This window comes from Acinonyx jubatus, chromosome A1 (genome assembly GCF_027475565.1).
Source record: "Acinonyx jubatus isolate Ajub_Pintada_27869175 chromosome A1, VMU_Ajub_asm_v1.0, whole genome shotgun sequence".
Taxonomy (NCBI): Eukaryota; Metazoa; Chordata; class Mammalia; order Carnivora; family Felidae; genus Acinonyx; species Acinonyx jubatus.
Window position 1 is genome coordinate 104,680,750 of NC_069380.1, and position 23,352 is coordinate 104,704,101.

A 23,352-nucleotide genomic window follows, 5' to 3' on the forward strand; every position below is an offset into this window, starting at 1 on the left:
AAAACCTGGCCATTTACATAAGCCTTAATCTATTTTTCTTCTAGTTCAGTAAGCAGAGAAAGGTCGAAAGTCAAACAAAACTACAATTAGGTACACTGGGAGCTAATTGCTAATACATTTACAAGGAAATGAGCAATTGTAAGGGAAACCCAGTAGTTGGCCATCTTCTTTAAAGCACAAAGGCATGAATACAGGGAAAAGTCATAAACGTGGATGATTACTGACCAGCAAACCTGAGCTTTTAGATTCTTTTGTTTTTTTTTAATTTGCATATATATTTTTTGATGTATCAAAACAGGAAAAAATTATATTCTTGTAAATACAAGGAAAGAAATTTTAAACTCCACAATTTTCAGAAATGGTTGGCAATCTCTTTTTTGAATTCCTCTATTAATCTAATCATTCTTTTTTTCCCCATTTAGTCTGACAAGTTACTCTTGCCTACAAGCTGCGTCATGAAATAACTATAAGCCTGTGTGTCTTCTTGGAATGTTCTCATAAAAAAATTTATCAGATTCAGACATTCCCTGAAATAATATCTTCATTTGAGGTTTAGCAGTTAGCCACTGAAGGCACAGTGGTACAAATCAAAATTGACCAATTCCCTAAGAGAGAGCAGAATTCTAACATGAATTGACTTCATGGGAAGCAAATACATAATGTGGTGCTGTTACCATCAGATTTAATCCAACAAAATGAAACCATGTGTGCAAAATTAGGACCTATTGCATCTTATACTGCTATCTAAGTGCAGTGCTTCTTAATAAAACTGAACGTGGATTCAGAACAGAAAGGAGGCTAGAAATTTACACTTTAATCACCAAACACATTGATCAATCACTCCAGGATAAGGAAGACTATAAAAGAGAACAGAACACAGTAAAGTAGGAAGCAGCACAAAGGTGAAACACCACAAGTTGCCTTCTGATCCTTTAAAGTCATACCAACAGTCAAGGCACTTATGAAGACCAGGACTGATCTAAATTCCTAAAAATTAGAAACCTTAAGTCCTTCATTTAAGCATTAACTCTTATTTCTAGGCATTTCCTTTCATAATAAAGAGCTTCTTTGTGCTCTATTTCCAAATACCCTCCTTAACAACAAAGAGTAGAAAACTGAAAGATGTTTGACATTTTTCTTTTTCCTTAAAAAATCTGGAACAGAGAGGAACACATGGAGTGATATTAAATTTGTGGTTTTGTGTTAAATATTTTATTGTACAAAAACTCCATGTTTCAAAATTCTTAGAATTAACTACAAACCTTAAAAAAGTTAGCTTCCAAGTAATTGTATGTAAAAGGCTCCCGCTCAAGTATTTAGGAATCCTATATGAAAAAGAGGAATTTATTTCATTTTTGGGTAGACTCCCTACCCTAATTTTTAAAATTCAGTGCTTTATTTTTAACTGACCAAAACACTCTGCATTTCAATGCAGTCATGCCCAATATTTATTCATCAATTAATATTTAAATTTATCATTAATGTTTATGGTAAGAAGGATGTGTGCAAATATAAAGTATACACTGCATGGTGAGCTATACATAAGTGTGTCTAAGGGTGAGGAGTGTATTCACAGGAAAAGGCAAAGTCTTAATAAAAGGAGTTGGTTTCATTCATCCTCTGCGTATCTGATGTGCCTCCACCCACATTCCCTTGAAATATTTTTTAAAGTTTATTTATCAGTTTGGAGGCTTTTGTGGGCAGATATCAGAAAAACTGGTCTAAATGGACATAAAGGAAATATTTAACAGCTTACGTATTTGGATGTCTATAGGCATGGACGTCAGGATTGGTTTAAGCCAAGGTCTATTGCTCAGTTTCTCTGAGATGTGTTCAACTATGCACTCCTCTGTGCTTTGACTTGATTCTTAGACTGCATTCCTTGATGGGAGCAAAAAGGCTGTAGCAATTCTAGGCTAGACCTTTGACTAGGACATCTAGTTAGAAGAGAGGGTGTCTCTTCCCAGGGCTTTCTCTTAGGAGAGAGAAAACGTTTTCCCACGAGCACCCGCAAATCTTCTCTTTTGTCCTAATGTTTTGATCTATATTCCTTTAGCCAGGAGAATATGCTGATTGGCAAACGGCTGGAGTCCTGAACCAATTACTGTGGCAAGTAGAATGCAGTCAGTTTTAGACTAATAAAGAACAACAAGAATAGAAACCAGCATGGGTGAGTATATCTGAAAATATAGCACAGTTGGAGCATGGAAAGTATACCAGAATGGGTAGGAAGTTGACAGAAGTGAAGTTTAGCTAGTTAGCCATACTATGAACCCTGGAGAGTCCTCCCAAGGACTTTGACTTTTATTCTGAGGTGATTTATGGTGTCTATGAAGGAGTTTAAATTAAGTAAAAACATTATGTAAGCAAATCAATATTTTAGAAAGGTAATTCTTGTGTTTAATGTAGACAATGAATAGTCCAGTGATCAGTGATGACAGCATGGAGGAGGCTTTATGATGAGGAAGAGAATACATATTCATGAGACACGAGGAAGGAGAAATCAACAGGATTTTTGCAACAGGACTGTAAACTTCTAGCTTGATTAGCGAGGGAGACAATGGTAGTGCTATTAACAGAGAATGGGACATGGAGGAACATTTTGAGGTTAAGCCAGGTTTTGGCTTTTTTGAACTTGAGATTTTTATAAGAAATGGGCAGCAATTCCAACTACATAGCTACAAAATTGAAACTTATATATAAGGGGTAAAGATGTACATTTGTTATTTATCACCAACTCAATGGACTATATTTGAAGGTGTAACCATAAGTGAGATGTCCAAAGAAGATACATGAATGAAAAGAGTTGAATCTAAGGAGGGAACTTCTGAGAACCACCACCATATAAAAAAAGAAAGCCAAAGGAAGCAAAGTCAGCATAGGAGACTGGGAAGTAAAAATGAAGGAGAGAAGAGGGAGAGTATGAGGAATGGAGGTGAGCAACAACACTGTCAAAAGGAGAGGGTTGTTGGGTGTGCCATGGAAGGACTGGAAAGAGCTTGGAAATTTGAAGAAGTTGAATACAGATTTTTTTTTTTTAAAGAGAATTAGATCTAAGCAAAACCATCTGATAGATTTGACTGCCAAACCACAGAACCTCATATTTGTCAACCAACATTTACAACATTTACTGTAAATCTTACTCTAAGCAGAATAATAATGAATAATTTGATAAGCAGTGCTAAGTGTGATCTCAGATATCACTGAATTCTAAGAACATTGCCCTAGAGATTCTGTCAATCCCAATACAGACGTCATATGATAAAGCAGTCCCTGTAACAATTATGTTACAGAGAACTTAGAACAAACAAAACAAGACATTTTGTTTTAAACAAGTGTTTGTATTTTATTTCCATCAATGCCAAGGAACTACATGTATTTGGTCTAGTCTGCATACTTTTCTTTTTGGTATAGGAAAAAAGTGTATTTCCATTTTACATTGAACCATGAATATGCTATTTAAGTTTATGACTAAATTTTAAGTGCAACAAATGGCTACCTTCTTCAAGCCTTTATGAGGACAACAGTCATTATCAAAATGGCAAAATAAGCTGTAATGGAAAATTAACATTTGCTTTCCCCTTTTCAGATTTTGAAAGTATGGTGTGTATTACTTGTACTCAGAATTCCACTGATTATTCATAAACAGATTTACTGAAATATAATATTATATGGTAGTACAATTCACCCGCTTACAGTGAAAAATTAAATGGTTTTTAGTTCATCGACAGGGTTGTACAACCACCACTACAACTTAATTTTAGAACATGTTCATTCCCCCAGAAGTACTTCCATCCCAGCACTCTCCTGACCTGCCTCTATGCTTCAGAGAGTAAGTAACCTAACTAAAAAATCCACAACTAATAACAACTCATCCGTCTCTATAGGGTTGCCTGTTCTAGACATTTCATATAAATGGAATCATAAAATATATGGTTTTTCGTGACTGGCATCTTTCACTTAGCATGTTTTCAATGTTTCTCAATGTTGCGGCATATATTAGTACCTTATTCCTTCTAATTGCTGAATAATATTCCATTCTATGGATATATCACATTTTATTCATTCATTCCTCAGTTGGTGGATATTCAAGCTGTTTCCATCTTTTTGGCTGTTGTGGATAAGCTGCTATGAACACTTGGGTACTAGTTTTATGTGGACATAAGCTCTAATTTCACTTGGGTATACATCTAGCCTGGGTATCACAGCCTGAGCTGAAATCAAGAGTCGGATGCCCAACTAATGGAGCTACCCAGGCGCCCCAGAATTTTACTTTTGATGGGGTTTAAAGAGTACACTTACCACGATGAGTACTGAACAATGTACAGAAGTGCTGAATCACTAAAGAGTACACCTGAAGCTAATATAAAACTGTATGTTAACTATACTGGAATTAAAATTAAAAACTTAATAAAAAGAGAATTTTACTTTTGGTAAAAATATCTGCCAATGTTGATAAACACAGGGCTAAGGTAAGAACATGGCAGGGACAGTAGAGATAATAACATGGTCCAGGCTGCAGTTAATGAGGGGGGACTAGGAAAGGAAATAATAAATGAAAGAAACGTCCTGAAAGTTAAAGCAAGAATAAGAGAAAGGGATGGTAAGATTTCATTATTGAACTTATATTAACAAAATTAATAAAATCAAGGAAAAATATTTTGGGGGAAGTTGATAGTTTCATCACTAACATTTTGAGCTAATAATATCTAGAAAGTAGCTGAAAATCCAAGGTAGATCTTTATAAAGGGACCAGCAGCTATAGATAAACACAGATGAAACCATCAGTGTGAAGTGAGTGAAGAAAATAAAGAAATGAAAGATTACCAGGATTACTGAAAAGTGATTTAAATTTTATTTATTCATTTTTTTTAACAATTTATATATTAAAGAGGTCAAATGTGACAGGCAGGACAGTGACTCTACCAATGAAGTCAGAGTCCTAATCCTGGGAACCTGTGAATATGTTAGTTCATATGACAAGGGAGAATCAAGATTGCTAATCAACTCATTTTGAGATGAGGAGATAGTCTTGGATTATCTGGTCCTGGGTCAATATAACCAAGAGTTCTTATAAGTGAGAGATGAGGTAGAAATGTCAGATCTGGAGAGAGATTTGAAGATGCTGCACCATTAACTTTGAAGACGGAAGGGGGCCACAAGCCAGTAACGAAGGAAGTTTCTAGAAATCAGGTAAGTAAAGAAAATGAATTCTCCCCTAGACACTGCAGAAGGAATAGGCTGTCCTGCTGATACCTTGACTTCAGCCTGGTGAGACCCATTCTGGACATGTGATTTCCAAAACGGTAAAAAAAATTACTCTGTGTTTTAAGTCACTAAGTTTTTGGTAATATGTTATAGCAATATTAGGAAACTAAGACATCAAGGAATAATATTTAAGAAGGAAAAGGGTAACCAAGAATGATAAATGCTACGAAGGATTCATGAGAACGAAGGCAATTTTACAAAGAGGTAAGAAATAATTGGTGGGGTGGTAGTGAGATTGCTGCTACAGACTATGCTTTTAGGAAACTTCACAGTGAACAAAGTCAGAAAGAATATAGTGACAGGAGACTAAAGAGAAAGTGGACAGAGGTTTGATGTAGATGGCCTTGATTGTAGATAAGACAAAGAGTCAGGAAAGAGAAGAGACACAAGTTAGAAACTGAGCCAATTAACAGCAAGAGTCAGGAGTCTTAGAAAGGTGATGGAGTAAAGTACAGAGCTGGAACATTCTGTTCTGGAAAGATGGGAAGACACTTCATCAAAGTCAGGGAATATGGAAAATGGGGTTGTAGTAAGAGAATCTGAGTTTGAATAAGTTCATGTCAAATAGCTTCGGTCCTTTAGGTAAAATAAAGGACAGATGTTACAAAACTTTAACACACACACACACACACACACACACACACAAAATGACCTGGAAGGCTTACTAAACATGCAGATTGTGACTTCCAGTCAAGATGCTCTGGTACTCCCCTCTGCTCCAATCACATAACAGTGACAGATGACATACAAAAATAAAAAATAAAAATAAAACAAGAGACCCAGCTGGTTGCAAAAGACAAGATAAATGTTTCCTTGGACCACAAACAGAATTTCACAGCAGTGAGCAGTGCTGAAACCTGGGGTCTGCTGGACTCCTTCTCCAGAAGCTGGCACTGGTAGCTGAGAGATCAGAGTTATACCTGGTGTCAATGTGGTGTGACCAATACTATGAGCAGTGCAACGAGCAGCGCAGGATGAAAGGGAAACACAGAAGAGAAATGGGTCAGGACAGACTTCCACAGGACATTCATAGTCACACCAAAACATGTCAGAAAACAGGCCCCCACCAGGCAATGAAGATGAAGTGGAATACTGTCTTCCAGGCAGAGGGAAGAGCATACACAAAAGGTGAGGCAAGAAGGGCATGATTTATTTGAGGAAGTAAGTAAACGTTAATGGACTGAATCAAAGAGTGCATAGAAAGAAAGGAAGCTAGAGAGGAAAGCAGAGGATGGTCATGCAGGAATTTTATCAAGAAGTTGGGGGACTCAAACACAGGAGGGACATGGCCAACCATGGACTTTGGAAAGATCACTGTGCCTACAATGTGGACAAAGGACCACGGTGGGACAAGTAGGAGATAGGGAGATCCCAAAGAAAGGTGCCTCAGTAATCCAAGAGATAATGGGGAAGAAAGGACAGTCATGTCAGGAAAGGGAGGAGTCAAGAGCGGCCCCAGCTTCAGGAGTGCAACGAGGTATATGGGAAGCACTGGTAAGGTACATACCCACAGGCTGGGTGCGGAGTTGCTACAGACAATATCTGTGCATGCTTCGGCTGACATAACTGTGGGGTGGTGTACAGGCCTACTGGGAGGCTGTACACGAAGGAAGGAGATACAGGAGACAGATACAGGCACTCCAGTGATGGGGGCTGGGGGCAGTCAACCACATGTAGATAATTTTTTTCTGCAGGAATACCAGGCAAGCTACGGAGTAGGAAAAGCCTACCTGGTAATCTGGATGAAATGAGTTTCACGTGACTGCACAGACGGCAGAGGGTTCTAGAATAAGTCAGAATAGAGCCTAACTGTAGATAATTCCCAAGTCTGATGTGGAAAAGAAAGAAAAGAGAGGGCAGTAGCTCAAAATGAAGATAGAAAGGGAAAGATATCTTTTTAGGATGATGGAAAATACCCCAATCCACTGTATATCCACTGTACAGGGATGCTGTCTATCATTTACTATCAATATGCTTGTGGTACCTCAGCATTTCACTATAGTACTATTATATATTCCTTCTTGGTCCCTCTTTCCTCTTGTTATTAATCTTAAGGAAGTACATTTAAAATAGTCTCTGTGCATTAACCTTAATGAGCACTAAAGGGACTTTTTAATTAACTGCTTTGTTTTTGTTTGTTTTTTTTTTTTTTGACTTTTGTTTTTTTGTTTTTTGTTTTTGGTCTGGGGGCATCTGGATGGCTCAGATGGTTAAACGTATGATTCTTGATTTCAGCTCAGGTCATGATCTCACGGTTCATGGGATTGAGTCCCACGTCAGGCTCTGTGCTGACAGCACACAGCCTGCTTGGGATTCCCTCTCTCCCTCTCTCTCTGACCCTCCTCCATGCACATCTACTCTCTCTCTCTCTCTGTCTCTCTCTCTCTCTCTCTCTCTCTCCCCCGCTCAAAATAAATAAACTTTTTTTAAAAAGTTCTTTTGTCTCTTTAGGCAGAATAATGACATTATTTAAAAAGACCACTTCTATAGCCACATAACAAATGGTTCTCTTTTGGCTTGAAACCAATACTGCATCTTTCTAAACACTCATTTGGAGTAATTGATGCATGAAGTAACAGCAGCAAGAGGCACTTGCATTACTGGGCTTTTTAAGATTAAAACAACAGCTGGAAAGCTACTTCTATTTCAAAAGACATAAAAGTCACTGAATACCCAGGCAAACAAGAGGAGCTTACATTTTTGGTCTGCATCCCCCAATGGTATTTCTTGGGAAGCGGAGATATTTACCAGAAGGGGTTTTCCTTTCCTTTCCTTTCTCTGTCTCTTTTTCCAATTTACACAGGGTGGAAACATCATGTTACCCTTTTAAACAAGTAAGATGAAATCCTCTACAAGTTCTGAAACAATGAAGACTTAAATTGAGGATGCTGAGCTTCTGGAGGAGAATATTTTTAACAACTGAGTGGTGAGCTGTTAAAACTATGTCCTCCAGAAGGTTTCTTTCTTCCCATCCTTTCTGCCCTCCACAACTGCCTTAAACATTTAAATACAGGGAAATTAAATTGAAAGCCTCCTTTAATGTTGGGTAAAACCTACAATTTGAACAACAAAAAAGTCAGGAAATTCCAAAGTTAAATTTGCTATAACCATTTGGACTTGGCCAAAATGCAAGAATTTAATATTTTCTGTTCCCTTTTTTTTCTTGTTAAGCATTAGGACATTGAGATGTAATTATAAAACCCTCAGGATCTCAAGATGTATTTTGGCTTAATACAGTAAAACCCTTGATTTAAGAAAACTTTATCAGGGGAGGAATTAAGACGGTGGGGCAGCAGGGAGACCCTTAGTTTATCTCCTCCCTGAAACACAGCTTGACCAGCACCAAACCATTTTTGCACACCTAGGAAATTAATCTGAGGATTAACACAACAATCTGCATAACTTGAGAGAAAAGCTGAAGAGGGTAAGAAGCTGTTTTTGTGGAGAGAGGACAGAGGAGAGGGGGAAAATGAACAGCAGAGGGGAGACAGCAGTGCACTGCGAAAGTGCACAAAATACACTCCCCCAAAAGAAGTTGGAGAGAAAAAGAGACAAAGAGTAAAAACACTCCCAAGTGACAGAACAAGAAATCTGTTCCCCAAAACCACTGACAGGAAGAAAAGCGAGGGTTTCATTACCCCCAGGATTGTACAAACAGTGGAGTGCAGAGTCTGAAGTTCTGGAAGCTCAGTGCCTGGAGGTGCTCTGGTGAGGAAGTAGGGCGGGGAGCAGGCAGTGGGGTCTGAGGGGTCCATGTGACACATGGGGAGAAGTGGTTCCCCTGCTTGAAATGCATTTGGTAGAGGCCATATGGCCTCCTCACAGGCAAAGGTACCAGCAGACCCCACAGAGCAGGCAAATTTGCTGCAATTGGGAAACGGCACCAGAGTGCGGTAAAACCTGGCGCCAGCTGTGTGTTGTCCTTTGCCCCAGTCTCTGAACCTCTACCACTGCAGGATCACACAAACATTTTCTGGGGCAAGGTGGTACCTGGCCATTGCTAAGTGAGATCCTCACCCCAAGAGTCGGTGTGAATCCAAGCTGCAGAATCTCTGAAGTGTGGGGTTTTAAAACACAACTCCATATGAGATAAAACTCATCTATATGCAGCTTACAAGAGACCCATTATAGACCTAAAGACACCTGCAGATTGAAAGTAAGAGGATGGAGAATGATCTGTTATGCTAATGGTTGTCAAAAGATAGCTGGAGTGGCTATATTTATATCAGACAAACTAGATTTTAAAATAAAGACTGTAATAAGAGATGAAGAAGGGTATTCTATCATAATTAAGGGGTCTACCCACCAAAAAGATCTAACAATTATAACTATTTATACTCTCAATATGGAAGCACCCAAATATATATATCAATAAATCACCAACATAAAGAACTCATTGATAATAATACCATAATAGTAGGGGACTTCAACACCCCACTTTCAGCAATGGACAGACCATCTAAGCAGAAAATCACAAGTCAACAATGGCTTTGAATGACATAATGGACTGGGTGGGCTTAACAGATATATGCAGAACATTACATCCTAAAGCAGCAGCACACACATTCTTCTCTAGTACACATGAAATATTCTCCAGAACAGATCACATACTGGAACACAAATCAGCCTTCAACAAGCACAAAAAGATTGATTATATCTTGCATATTTTCAGACCACAATGCTGTGAAACTTGAAATCAACCACAAGAAAAATTTTGGAAAGACCATGAATACATGGAGATTAAAGAACATCCTACTAAAGAATGAATGGGTTAACTGAGAAATTAAAGAGGAAAAGAAAAAGTACATGGAAGCCAATGAAAATGAGAACATGACAGCCCCTAACCTCTGGGATGCAGCACAGGCAGTCATAAAAGGGAAGTATATAGCAATCCAGCCCTTCCTAAAGAAGAAAGAAAGGTCTCAAATATACAACCTAACTTTACACCTAAAAGAGCTGGAAAAAGAACAGCAAACAAGGCCCAAAAAAGGCGGAATAAGGGAAATAATAAAGATTAGAGCAGAAATCATTGATATAAAATAAAAAATCAAAAACAAAGAACCAAGAAAAACACAGTAGAACAGATCAATGAAACCACGAGCTGGTTCTTTGAAAGAATTAACAAAATTGATAAATCCCTACCCAGTTTGATCAAAAAGAAAAAAGAAAGGACCCAAATAAATAAAGTCACAAATGAAAGAGAAGAGATCACAACCAACAATGCAGAAATACAAACAACGATAAGAGAATATTAGGAGCAATTATATGCCAATAAATTGGGCACTCTGGAAGAAATGGGTAAATTCCAAAAACATATAAACTACCAAAAATAAAACACAAAAAAATAGAAAAGTTGAACAGACCCATAACCAGTAAAGCAACCCAATTGGTAATAAAAAATTTCCCAACAAAAAAGAGTCCAGGGCCATCTGTCTTTGCACGGGAATTCTATCAAACATTTAAAGAAGAGTTAGCACCAATTACGTTGAAGCTGTTGCAAAAAAATAGAAATGGAAGGAAAACTTCCAAACTCATTCTATGAAGCCAGCATTACCTTGATTCCAAAACCAGATGAAGACCCCACTAAAAAGGAGAACTACAGCCCAATTCCCCTGATGAACATGGATACAAAAATTCTGGACAATATATAAACAAACTGGATCCAACAATACATTCAAAGAATTATTCACCACAATCGAGTAGGATATATTCCTGGGATGCAAGGCTGGTTCATTATCTGCAAATCAATCAATGTGATATATCACATTAATAAAAGAAGGGCTAAGAACCACATGATTTTCTCAATAGATGCAGACAAAGCAGTTGACAAAATACAGCATCCTTTCTTGATAAAAACTCTCAAGAAAGTAGGGACAGAAGGATCATACCTCAAGATCATAAAAGCCATATATAAAAGACCCACTGCTAATATCATCCTCAATAGAGAAAAACTGAGAGCTTTCCCCCTAAGGTCAGGAACATGACAGGGACATCCACCCTCACCACTGTTATTCAACAAAGTGTTGGAAATCCTAGCCTCAGCAATCAGACAACACAAAGACATAAAAGGCATCCCAACTGGCAAGGAGGAAGTCAAACTTTCACTCTTCGCAGATTACATGATAATCTACATGGAAAACCCAAAAGATTACACTAAAAAAACTGCGAGAACTGATCCATGAATTCAGCCAAGTCATAGGATATAAAATCCATGCACAGAAATCGGTTGCATTTCTACACACCAAAGCAGCAGTGGGAGAAATCAAGGAATTGATCCCAATTGCACCAAAAACCATAAAATACCTAGGAATAAACCTAACCAAAGAGGTGAAAAATCTATACATTGAAAACTGTAAAAACCTTATGAAAGAAATTGAAAAAGACACAGAAAAATTGAAAAACATTCCATGCTCATGCAATGGAAGAACAAATATCGTTTAAATGTTGATACCACCCAAAGCAATCTAAATATTCAATGCAATCCATATCAAAATAACACCAGCATTCTTCACAGAGCTAGAACAAATAATCCTAAAATTTGTATGGAACCAGAAAAGACCCTGAAGAGCCACAGCAATCCTGAAAAAGAAAACCAAAGATGGAGGCATCTCAATTCCCAACTTCAAGCTGTACTACAAAGCTACAATCATCAAGAAAGTATGGAACTGGCACAAAAACAGACACATAGATCAAGGGAAGAAAAGAGAGAACCCAGAAACGGACCTAAAAATGTACAGCCAATTAATCTTTGTCAAAGCAGGAAAGAACATCTAACGGAAAAAAGACATCTTCCCCAAATGGTGGTGGGAAAACTGGACAGCGACATGCAGAAGAAGGAACCTGGACCACTTTCTTACACCAGACACAAGAATAAACTCAAAATGGATGAAAGACCTCAATGTAACAGGAAGCCATCAAAATCCTTGAGGAGGAAACAGGCAACAACCTTTCTGACCTCAGCCACAGCAACTTCTAACTTGACATGTCTCTGGAGGTAAGGGAAACAAAAGCAAAAATGAACTATTGGACCTCATCAAGATAAAAAGCTTGTACACAGCAAAGGAAACAATCAGCACAACTAAAAGGCAACTGACAGAATGGGAGAAGATATTTGCAAATGACATATCAGATAAAGGGTAAGTATCCAAAATCTATAAAGAACTTATCAAAATCAACACCCAAAACCAAATAATCCAGTGAAGAAACGGGCAAAAGACATGAATGGACACTTTTCCAGAGAAGACATCCAGATGGCCAACCGACACATGAAAATTGCTCAGTATCACTCAGCATCAGAGAAATACAAATCCAAACCACAATGAGATACCACCTCACACCTGTCGGAATGACTAACATTAACAACTCCGGCAACAACAGATGTTGGCGAGGATGCAGAGAAAGAGGAACAGTGAATGCCACTGGTGCAGCCACTCTGGAAAGTAGTGTGGAGGTTCCTCAAAAAATTAAAAATAGAACTATCCTACGACCCAGCAATTGCACTACTAAAATATTTATCCAAAGGATACAAAATTGCTGGTTCAAAGGGGCATAGGCACCCAATGTTTTTAGCAGCACTATCAACAATAGCCAAGGTATGGAAAGAGCCCAAATGTCCACTGACCAATGAATGGATAAAGAAGATGTGGTATATATATATACATTGGAATACTACTCAGTGATTAGAAAGAATGAAATCTTGCCATTTGCAACATCGTGGATGGAACTAGTGTGTGTTCTGCTAAGCGAAATAAGTCAGAGAAACACAAATTTCATATGATTTCACTCATGTGGAATGTAAGATTCAAAATAGATAAACATAAGGGAACGGAAGCAAAAATAATATAAAAACAGAGAGGGAGACAAACCGTAAGAGACTCTTAAACACAGAGAACAAACTGAGGGTTACTAGCGGGGTGCTGGGTAGGGGGATACGCTAAATGGGCAAGGGGCCTGTCAAAACAATGGAATACTATGTGGCAATGAGAAAGAATGAAATATGGCCTTTTGTAGCAACGTGGATGGAACTGGAGACTGTCATGCTAAGTGAAATAAGTCATACAGAGAAAGACAGATACCATATGTTTTCACTCTTCTGTGGATCCTGAGAAATTTAACAGAAGACCATGGGGGAGGGGAAGAAAAAAAAAATAAACAGGTTAGAGAGGGAGAGAGCCAAAGCATAAGAGACTTAAAAACTGAGAACTGAGGGTTGATGGGGGGTGGGAGGGAGGGGAGGGTGGGTGATGGGTATTGAGGAGGGCACCTTTTGGGATGAGCACTGGGTGTTGTATGGAAACCAATTTGACTATAACTTTCATACTTAAAAAATGGGGAAGGGCATAAAGAAGACACTTGTTGGGATGAGCACTTATATGTAAGTGATGAATCACTAAATTCTATTACTGAAATCATTACTACACTATATGTTAACTAACTTGGATTTAAATCAAAAACAAAAACATCTTGTGATGCCTGTGTGGCTCAGTGTGTTGAGTGACAGGCTTTGGCTCAGGTCATGATCTTGCAGTTTGGGAGTTTGACCCCCCCCCCCCCCCAGTTAAGCTCTGTGCTGACCACTCAGAGCCTGGAGCCTGCTTTGGATTCTGGGTCTCCCTCTCTCTCTGCCCCTCCCCCACTCATACTTGTCTCTCTCAAAAATAAATAAACAATAAAAAAAATTTTTAACATCTTGATTTTTTATCAATACTCTAATGATGCATCCAGTTATTTAGTCTGTATGTTCTGAATAAATGGCATGAACTGAAAAAAGAAATCTGTCCTGCATTCCATGGCAGAATTATCATATAAATACTCGTTAAATCTCTTTTTTTTTATAGTCTGCATTTTATACTTTTCACTTCGGGGAGGAGAATTTTTCCCTTATTCCCTTCTACATTCGTTGGCTGGCCTAATAATTGACATAAGACAGATTTAGTAAGTGAAAAACTAATTTCTTACATAAGGGAATCCACAGAAATATGAGGCTCAAAGAACTGACCAAAGCAGGCAGATTTTTATACCTTTTAAACAAAGGAACATTATTTATGAAGGTTTGACAAAGGAGTTTGGGCTTGGAGTAGCAAATTAATGAAGAAGTAACAAAGTTTCTTTATACAGCTTCCTGGCCCTGAAGCCTCTATCTGGTGTTAATGATGACGTCCACCCTCCAGGTGGAAGGGGAATTTATTTCCTGCTTTCAAAGGGATAAAGGGAGGGTCAAGTGTCCTTCTTGCACTGCTGTTTCTTAAGTAATTTCAATTCAAAAGAGCCAATCTGCCAAAATGGTATTTTGGGGAGGTGGTTTGCCCTGAATCCCATCAATATCATATAAAGAAAAAACTCAACCAAAGTGGTATGCCCAGTTACTAAGACACATACTATGTACAATTCTTACAAAGAAAAGCTAATCTTATCATTGGTACAGTTGTATTTTCTTGGGTTTGGTTGAATTCCTTATTCACCTGACAGGTTACGTTCATATACATTCAGTTTACTTTCAATAAGTAAGTACAAACACACTCAACTATACAGACGTATCTGTATAGAGGCACAAATGGGGGTGTAGGTATGGATGTGTGAATAGTGAGTAGTCTCTCCTAAGACTCAGCCTCCAAGGGCCTCATGAACTGCTCATGAGGGTGGTGGGGTTGCATAAATATAACAAGACATTCACTAGCATTCTCTACATGAAATAGCATATTCAAAACTTCTGACTAGATAGGCTCACCAAGACTCAGACTGGGCCTTGGTGGGGTTCCACTCTATCTGAGCTAATGGAGCACAGACACACATTGACAGTATACACTACAATGACTGCTTTTTAGTACAGGACAGAACTGTTGCTTATTCCAGAGGAAGTTACTTGGGCAATTCTCAAGGACACCAAAACACCTCAGGGGTCCTTCCCTGAGACTGTGAAAGACCTTCATGTTTCAATTCCCTTTTTCTTACATTACTCAGAGTACCTGACTGATGACTTATGCAAAAGTCAACTGTAAGTCAGGAAGTTATACTTGTTTTTAAAAGTTTCATATAAACTGATAGAATATATGGCAACAGGTATCTGAAACCACTAAGGTGCTTGCATAAAGGAACTTTATTATCTCCCACTGCCATTTTGCACAGTTTCTTTTGACCCATTCTTTGTTGACCCTAGGAAATCTCATGCGGTTCCCACAGGTTTTCCCATGTGTTTCAGAGGAACAAAATGTCCACTCAAATCCAATAATCATACAGTTCTAATGTCTCATCCAATTAAAACTTCTCCAAATCCCCAACTTCAGCCTGTCCTAGGCTTTACACCTCCAGGGATAGAGAGAACATGGTTGTCTTTTTTCTTCTCTCAACTCCTTCTTCCCTAACGATTAATAAGCACTTTCAAGGTTGCAGGGGGGAGGAGAGAAGACAGCTACTTGTAACAAAGATCTTACTTGGTGGGTGGAGGTGTAATCCAACAGACTTTTCCTTCTCGGTCTTTTCTGCTGGTTCTTATCTCTTGGACCTCTAAATGTTGAAGTGTATGAGAGCTCAGCCTTCAGACTTCTCTATCAAAATGCTCCCTGGGGCGCCTGGGTGGCTCAGTCGGTTAAGCGTCCGACTTTGGCTCAAGTCATGATCTCACAGTTAGTGAGTTCTAGCCCCGAGTCAGGCTCGGTGCTGACAGCTCAGAGCCTGGAGCCCGCTTCAGATTCTGTGTCTTCCTCTCTCTCTGACCCTCCCCCGTTCATGCTCTGTCTCTCTCTGTCTCAAAAATAAATAAACATTAAAACAAAATTTAAAAAAAATGCTCCCTTCACGATCTCATGTATTCTCAGGCCTTTAAATATCAACTATAAGTTAAAGGCTCCCAAATTTATATATATTGCCAGCCTTGACCTTGCCCCTGAACTTGACCAGTATATCCAACAACAAACATCTACCTGAATGTCTAGCAGGTGTCTCAAATTACCCATTTTAAAGCACAGCCTCTGGTATCTTTCCTCCCCAACCATGTTCTACTCACAGATGTTCTCCATCTCAGATAATAGCGACTTCAGCCTTTACCGTTCCCCAAACCTCAGAATTAATTGATCTTTTCTTCTATTACTCCACAAGTGTTCTGTTAATAAATTCTGATAGTTCAACCTGCAAAATCCATCTGGAATTCAACCACTTCTCCTTACTTTTACCAATAAACCCCTGGTCAGGCTACCATCACTTCTTACTTAAATTATGGCAGTAGCCTCCTCACCGGTCTCCCTGCCTCCATATTTGTTCCCTTATTATCTCTTTACCACTCAGCAGCCATATAAATCTTTCAAAATGAAGGTCAGAATAGGTCACTCTTCTGCTTAAAACCTTCCACTGGCTCCCATTTCGAGAATCCAAATGAAAGTCAAAGTACTTACCCCAGCCTTCAAAGCCCCACAAAATATGGCCCCAGGCTACATCTCCAAACGTGTCTTGTACCTGTCTCCTCCAGGACATCCTGCTCCAGTCACAATGGCCTATCCACAGCTCAGGGCTGCCGCACCAGCTGGTTCTTCCTAGAAAGCCATGGTTTGTTCTCTCACCCCCTTCAAACTTCCATTAGCCCTTTATAAGCTCTCATCTTGCTTTGTTTTTCTGGTGGTTTTATCACATCTCACTGTAGATTTTACTTGTTTATTGTCTGTTCCTTGCTTCTAAAAGAACTTGTCCAAGAGCAAGGATTTTTATGTTTGCTCAATAATCTATTCCCAGGGTATAGAGGTGTGCCAGGAGCTCCGTATCAATAAATTTTCTTCTGAATGAACTCTAGCTTGCCTGCCCTCTGGGCAAGACACCTATAAAGCCTAAGGATTTACTGATATTTTGGAAAACCTCCCAGTGCTCCAGTGGAGAAGGTCTCTCACCTCTCCCCATCGATCCTAGGGATAACTCCTCTTTCTGGCCACTTACAAGTCTCCCAGCAGCTCCAGGCTTCTGACAATTTATCCCCATGCTAGGGTCACGCACCCTACAGGAGTCCACGTGGGCAGAAACTACCTGAAGACCACATTAATTCATTTCTTTTCTGTGAGGTCCTCACCTGGCAAATGGGAAATGTATCCTTTACCTCTAAAATTCAGGAAATGCAGAAGTGAGACTTTTCAGATCTGAGTCAGGCTCCACTGATATTCCTCTCTCCAAAACCAGTTCGTGGACAACACTTTTCCAAAAAGATCCTCACTACTGTTCTCTTCAAATTCTTTAAGGATTCTTTCTATATAGCCTGCAGGGGCGGGATGGGTCCCTCAAGGCAGAACACACTCTCTTCCCTGCCCCCATTTCCTCTCCCTTAGCTCACTCCTGCTGCTCACAGGTTATTCAAATAATGAAGACAGCAGTTACATACTGCTCACAGGTTATTCAAATAATGAAAACAGCAGTTACATACAGTATGCTAATGTTCCTAAAAGAACACCACAATGAAATTTTAATTACCTTCTCAAAGAGAAGATTCTAGAATACATTATAGTCATGGGATCCATACACTTTCTTGATGCCAGACAGAAATATTAATATGCAATTAACTAGCCACTACAGATTATATATACTAGTACAAAGGATTTATGTAAGATGCAACATTGTATTATGTGGAAAAAAAAGACCAAAAGTCTTCCATCTTGAAGCTGCAAGGAAAATAAACATACAGAAAAAATTTTAAAATATAAAATCAAATTTCAACTAAATGTCAGAATGCTATACTTCCTGGTTTTTTATTAGTTAATGATGAAAAATATTTTTTCTATCACGGTAAATTAGGGCAAAATATCCCACGTGGGAGGAAAAATTATAATCTAATTTGTGAACAGCTGTATTCTATGAGTATGTTAAGCTGAATTAATTTTCTAAGCCTACAACTAAATATTCACAGTATGGTTTTACTGACGTATTGAATGAGATTTTTTTAGCAAACTTCAAACGTTTTCTATTACAAAGTATCCTTGAGGGCTTCAAATCTGTTGTGCTTACAACCCAACGAAACAAGAAAGTAACCTCTCATATTTTTTTTCCCAAATATCACGAAATGCTCTTTCTTATATGCCTTCATGTTAAAACAGAACCTAGTTATGTCTAAGCATACCGCTGTACTTTTAGAAAGACTTTGCTCATATTTTTATTTCTTTGAAAAATTATATTTTAAAAATAAGATACCAACTACAACAGCATGCATATCCCTCCTGTTTAATGGCCAGACTGATTCACGTCCCATAAGGTACACAGGTAGAGGCAGACGAATAGAACAATCTAGAATGAGGTTCATGATGTCTACAGAATTGTCTTTCTTCTAATTTCAGGAATGGTCAGGTTTCTAACTGCAGTCTAGATGACAGCAGACAAGATGAGAAAAGGGACAGTACTATAAAGAAGGGCAAGAAGAATAGAAGGTAACTGAAAAAATGTAGACCTACAAAGAAAGATAATGGAGCTGTATTTACTTCATTTGTAGCGGGCCATTCCTTTTCCTTTGGAACTCTCTGACAAACACAATGGCAACCCTGAGTTCCTGTCTGAAGTACATTTATTTTTGGAAGTCAAAGAGCTTCTTGATACTAATACTAATACTAATACTAATACTAATACTAATAGTAATACTAATACTAATACTAATAATAAATCTTACAAAGTCACTTCCCAAACTGTAGTAATTAAAGAACTATATTTCTATACCTATGGGTAGGTCCTCAAATCACTCGAGGATGCTGTATGAGACTATAATGATGTATACCTATCATTATACATTTGTGCAAACCCAAAAAATAAACACTAGCAGGAAGGTAAAAACTACAGAATTTGGATGATAATGGTGTGTCAGTGTACATTCATCAATTGTAACAAGTGTACCACTCTGGTGGGGGATGTTGATGATGGGGGAAGCTATGCATGTATTGGGTCAGGGAGTATATGGGAAATCTCTGTACCTTCCTCCCAATTTTGTTATGAACCTCTAACTACTCTAAAAGGATAAATAAAGCCTTTATAAAAAATTTAATATGAACTTTGTTCTAATCAGTAACATTTCCAGGAATAACAACCATAAACGCACAGTTCTGACATACCAGTTATGTTTTTTCTTAAAACATTTTAATATATCATCACCATTAAAATTTATTTGTCTGTGATCCATCATCCATTCAACTAAGAAAGTAGCTGTGAAGTTAGTAGGGGAGGGACTATTTGAAACAGGAAAAGAATAGTGAAAATGAACAACAGGGGTTGGCAAACTACCCCCACTGCCTGTTTCTGTAGGTGGAGTTTCACTAGAAAACAGCCACACTCATTTGTTTATGTATTTATTATCCGTGGCTGCTTTTGTGCCTTGGTGGTAGAGCCGCATATTTGTAACAGTGACTTCCGTATCCTGAAATATTGATTATCTGGCCTTTAGCAGAAAAAGTTTGTCAGCCCCTGATATGGAAAGGTTCTGCACTTAGAGTACCTCACAGGTGTCTTAAGGAATGGGCTTGAACTTAAAAAAATGAAATTGGAGGGGCACCTGGGTGGCTCAGCCGGCTAAGCCTCGGACTTTAGCTCAGGTCATGATCTCACACTTTGTGAGTTCAAGCCCCGTGTCAGGCTCTGTGCTGACAGCTCAGAGCCTGGAGCCTGCTTCAGATTCTGTGTCTCCCTCTCTCTCTGCCCCTACCTTGCTCGTGCTCTCTGTCCCTCATAAATGAATAAATGTTAAAAAAAATTTTTTTCAATATAAAATTGGAAAAATGAAACACAAAATTTTGGGGATGAAGCAAAAGCATTTCAAAGACAGAAGTTTATAACAGTACAGGCCTACTTCAAAAAAAACAGAAAAATCTCAAATATACAACCTAACCTAATCTAGAAGGGCTAGAAAAAGAACAACAAATAAAGTCCAAACCTAGTAGAAAGAAGGAATTATAAAGATTAAAGCAAAAAATAAATGAAATAGACACTAAAAATAATAGAAAAGATCAATGAAACTAAGATTTGGTTCTTTGAAAATATAAACAAAATTGATAATCCTTTAGCCACACTCATCAAGAAAAAAAGAGGACTCAAATCAAATCACAAATGAAAAAGGATAAGTAACAACTGACACCATAGAAAAAAAAGCATTATAAGAGAATATCATGTATGTGTATATGTATATGTAATATAGTTAAGAGAATTAGAAGTCGACAAATTGGACAGCCTAGAAGAAACTAATCTCCCAAATGAATATAAATGCAAAAATCCCCAGCAAAAAATGAGCAAATCAAATTTAACGATACATTAAAAAAATCATTTACCATGATTAAGTGAAATTTATTCCAAGGATGCAAGGATGGTTATTAATCAATTTGATACATCACATTAACAAGAGAAAGGATAAAAACCGTATGATCATCTCAAAAGATATAAATAAGCATTTAACAAAATACAACAATTGTTTATGATAAAAACTCTCCAGGGGTGCCTGGGTGGCTTGGTCGGTTAAGCATCCGACTTCGGCTCAGGTCATGATCTCGCAGTCCGTGAGTTCGAGCCCTGCATCGGGCTCTGTGCTGACAGCTCAGAGCCTGGAGCCTGTTTCAGATTCTGTGTCTCCCTCTCTCTGACCCTCCCCCGTTCATGCTCTGTCTCTCTCTGTCTCAAAAATAAATAAACGTTTAAAAAAAATTAAAAAAAAAACTCTCCAGAAAGTGGGTTTAAAGGGAAGAAAATCACAACATAACAAAGCCCATATAAAAAAACCCTACAGCTAACATTTTTAATGGTGAAAAACTGAAAACTTTTCCTCTAACATTAAGAACAAGACAAAGATTTCCACTCTCACCATTTTTATTCAACACAGTACTAGAAATCCTAGCTGCAGCTATCAGATAAGAAAAGGAAATAAAAGGCATTCAACTTGCTAAGGAAGAAGTAAAACTGTCACTATTTACAGGTGACATAATACTGTACAAAGAACATACTACAGTTTTAAAGCAAAAAGCTATTAGAACTGATAAACTGATTCAGTAAAACTGTAGGATACCAAACTAATACACAGAAATCTGTTTCATTTCTATACACTAATAACAAAGTAGTAGAAAGGGTAATTAAGAAAACAATTTCATTTATAATTGCACCAAAAAGAATAAAATACCTAGGAGTAAATTTAACCAAGGAGGTGAAAGCCCTCTGAACACTGTAAGTCACTGATTAAAGAAACTGAAGATGACAAAGATTAATGGAAAGATATACCACACTCATAGATTGGAAGAATTAGTATCATTAAAATGCCCAAACTACCCAAAGCATTCTATAGACTTAATGCAATCCCTATCTAAATATCAATGGCATTTTTCACAGGTACTCAACAAATAATCCTAAAATTTGTATAAAACCACTTAAAACTGACAATAACCAAAGCAATCTTGAGAAAGAAGAAAAAAGCTGGAGGTATCATGTTCCCAGATTTCATGATATACTACAAAGCTATAGTAATCAAAAGAATATGATACTGGGAAAAAAATAGACATGTAGATCAATGGAAGAGAATAAAAGCCCAGAAATAAACCCACACCTATCTGGTCAATTTATTTATGACAAAGAAGGCAAGAATATGCAGAAAAAGTCTTTTCAATAAATAGTGTTGGGAAACTGGATAACTACATGCAAAAGAATGAAGCCAGTCTACTTTCTTATGCCATACACAAAAATAAAGTCAGGGTGGATTAAAGACCTAAATGTGAGACTTGAGACCATAATATTCCTAAAAAGAAACACAGGCAGGGGCGCCTGGGTGGTGCAGTCGGTTAAGCGTCCGACTTCAGCCAGGTCATGATCTCGCGGTCCGGGAGTTCGAGCCCCGCGTCAGGCTCTGGGCTGATGGCTCGAAGCCTGGAGCCTGTTTCCGATTTTGTGTCTCCCTCTCTCTCTGCCCCTCCCCCGTTCATGCTCTGTCTCTCTCTGTCCCAAAAATAAATAAACGTTGAAAAACAAAACAAAACAAAACAAAACAAAAAAAAAGAAACACAGGCAGTAATTTCTTAGACATCATCCTTAGCAAGATATTTATAGATGTGTTTCCTCAGGCAAGAGAAATGAAAACAAAAATAAACTATTTGGACTACACCAAAATAAAAAGCTTTTACACAGCAAACAAAACCATCAACAAAGCAAACAGCAACCCAGTGAATGAGAGAAGATACCTGCAAATGATATATTTGATAAGGGTTTAACAACAAAAGTATATAAAGAACTCATAACACTCAACACCAAAAAAAACCAATCTATTAAAAAGTGGGCAGGGGCCCTGAATAGACATTTTTCCAAACAAAACCTACGGATGGCCAAAAGACGCACGAAGAGGTGCTCAGTGTCATAAATCATCAGGAAGATGCAAACCCAAATCACAACGAGGTATCACCTCACTCCTATCAGAATGACTGTATCAAAAATACAAGAAATAACAAGTGTTCTGTTCCTGAGGATGTGAAGAGAGAGAACACCTGTGCACTGTTAGGGGGAATGAAAATTGGTACATCCTCTGTGAAAAACAGTATGGAGGCTCTTCAAATACTAAAAATAGAAATACCATATGATCTAGTAATTCCCTTACTGAGCATTTACGCAAAGACAACAAAAACACTCATTCAAAAATAGTATGTTTATTGCAGCATTATTTATAATGGTTAAGATATGGAAGTAACCCAAGTGTCCATCAACAGATGAATGGATAAAGAAGAAATGGCTTATATACACAGTGGAATATTACTCAACTATAAAAAAGAAGATCTTGTCATTTGCAATAACATGGACAGATCTGGAGATATTATACTATGTGAAATAAGTCAGATAAATACAAATACCATGTGATTTCACTCATATGTGGAATCTAAATATTGAACAAACTAAAAACAGACTCTTAAATACAGAGATCAAATTGGTGGCTGCCAGAAGGGAGGTGAGTCAGGGGTTGGGCAAAACGGCTAAAGGGTATTAAGAGATAAAAAAAACTTCTGGTTATAAAATAAATAAGTCACAGAGATGAAAAGTACAGCATAGGGACATAGTCACTTATACTGTAAGAATGTTGTATAGTGATTACACTTTATCATGGTAAGCATTGAGTAATGT

General features: G+C 38.0%; 1 protein-coding gene across 1 annotated transcript in view; it reads right to left on the bottom strand.

Annotated features, from left to right (window-relative positions):
- The window catches only part of FBN2 (fibrillin 2), a 254,200-nt gene that overhangs the window by 131,974 nt on the left and 98,874 nt on the right, over positions 1 to 23,352 (bottom strand). The window lies entirely within an intron of this gene.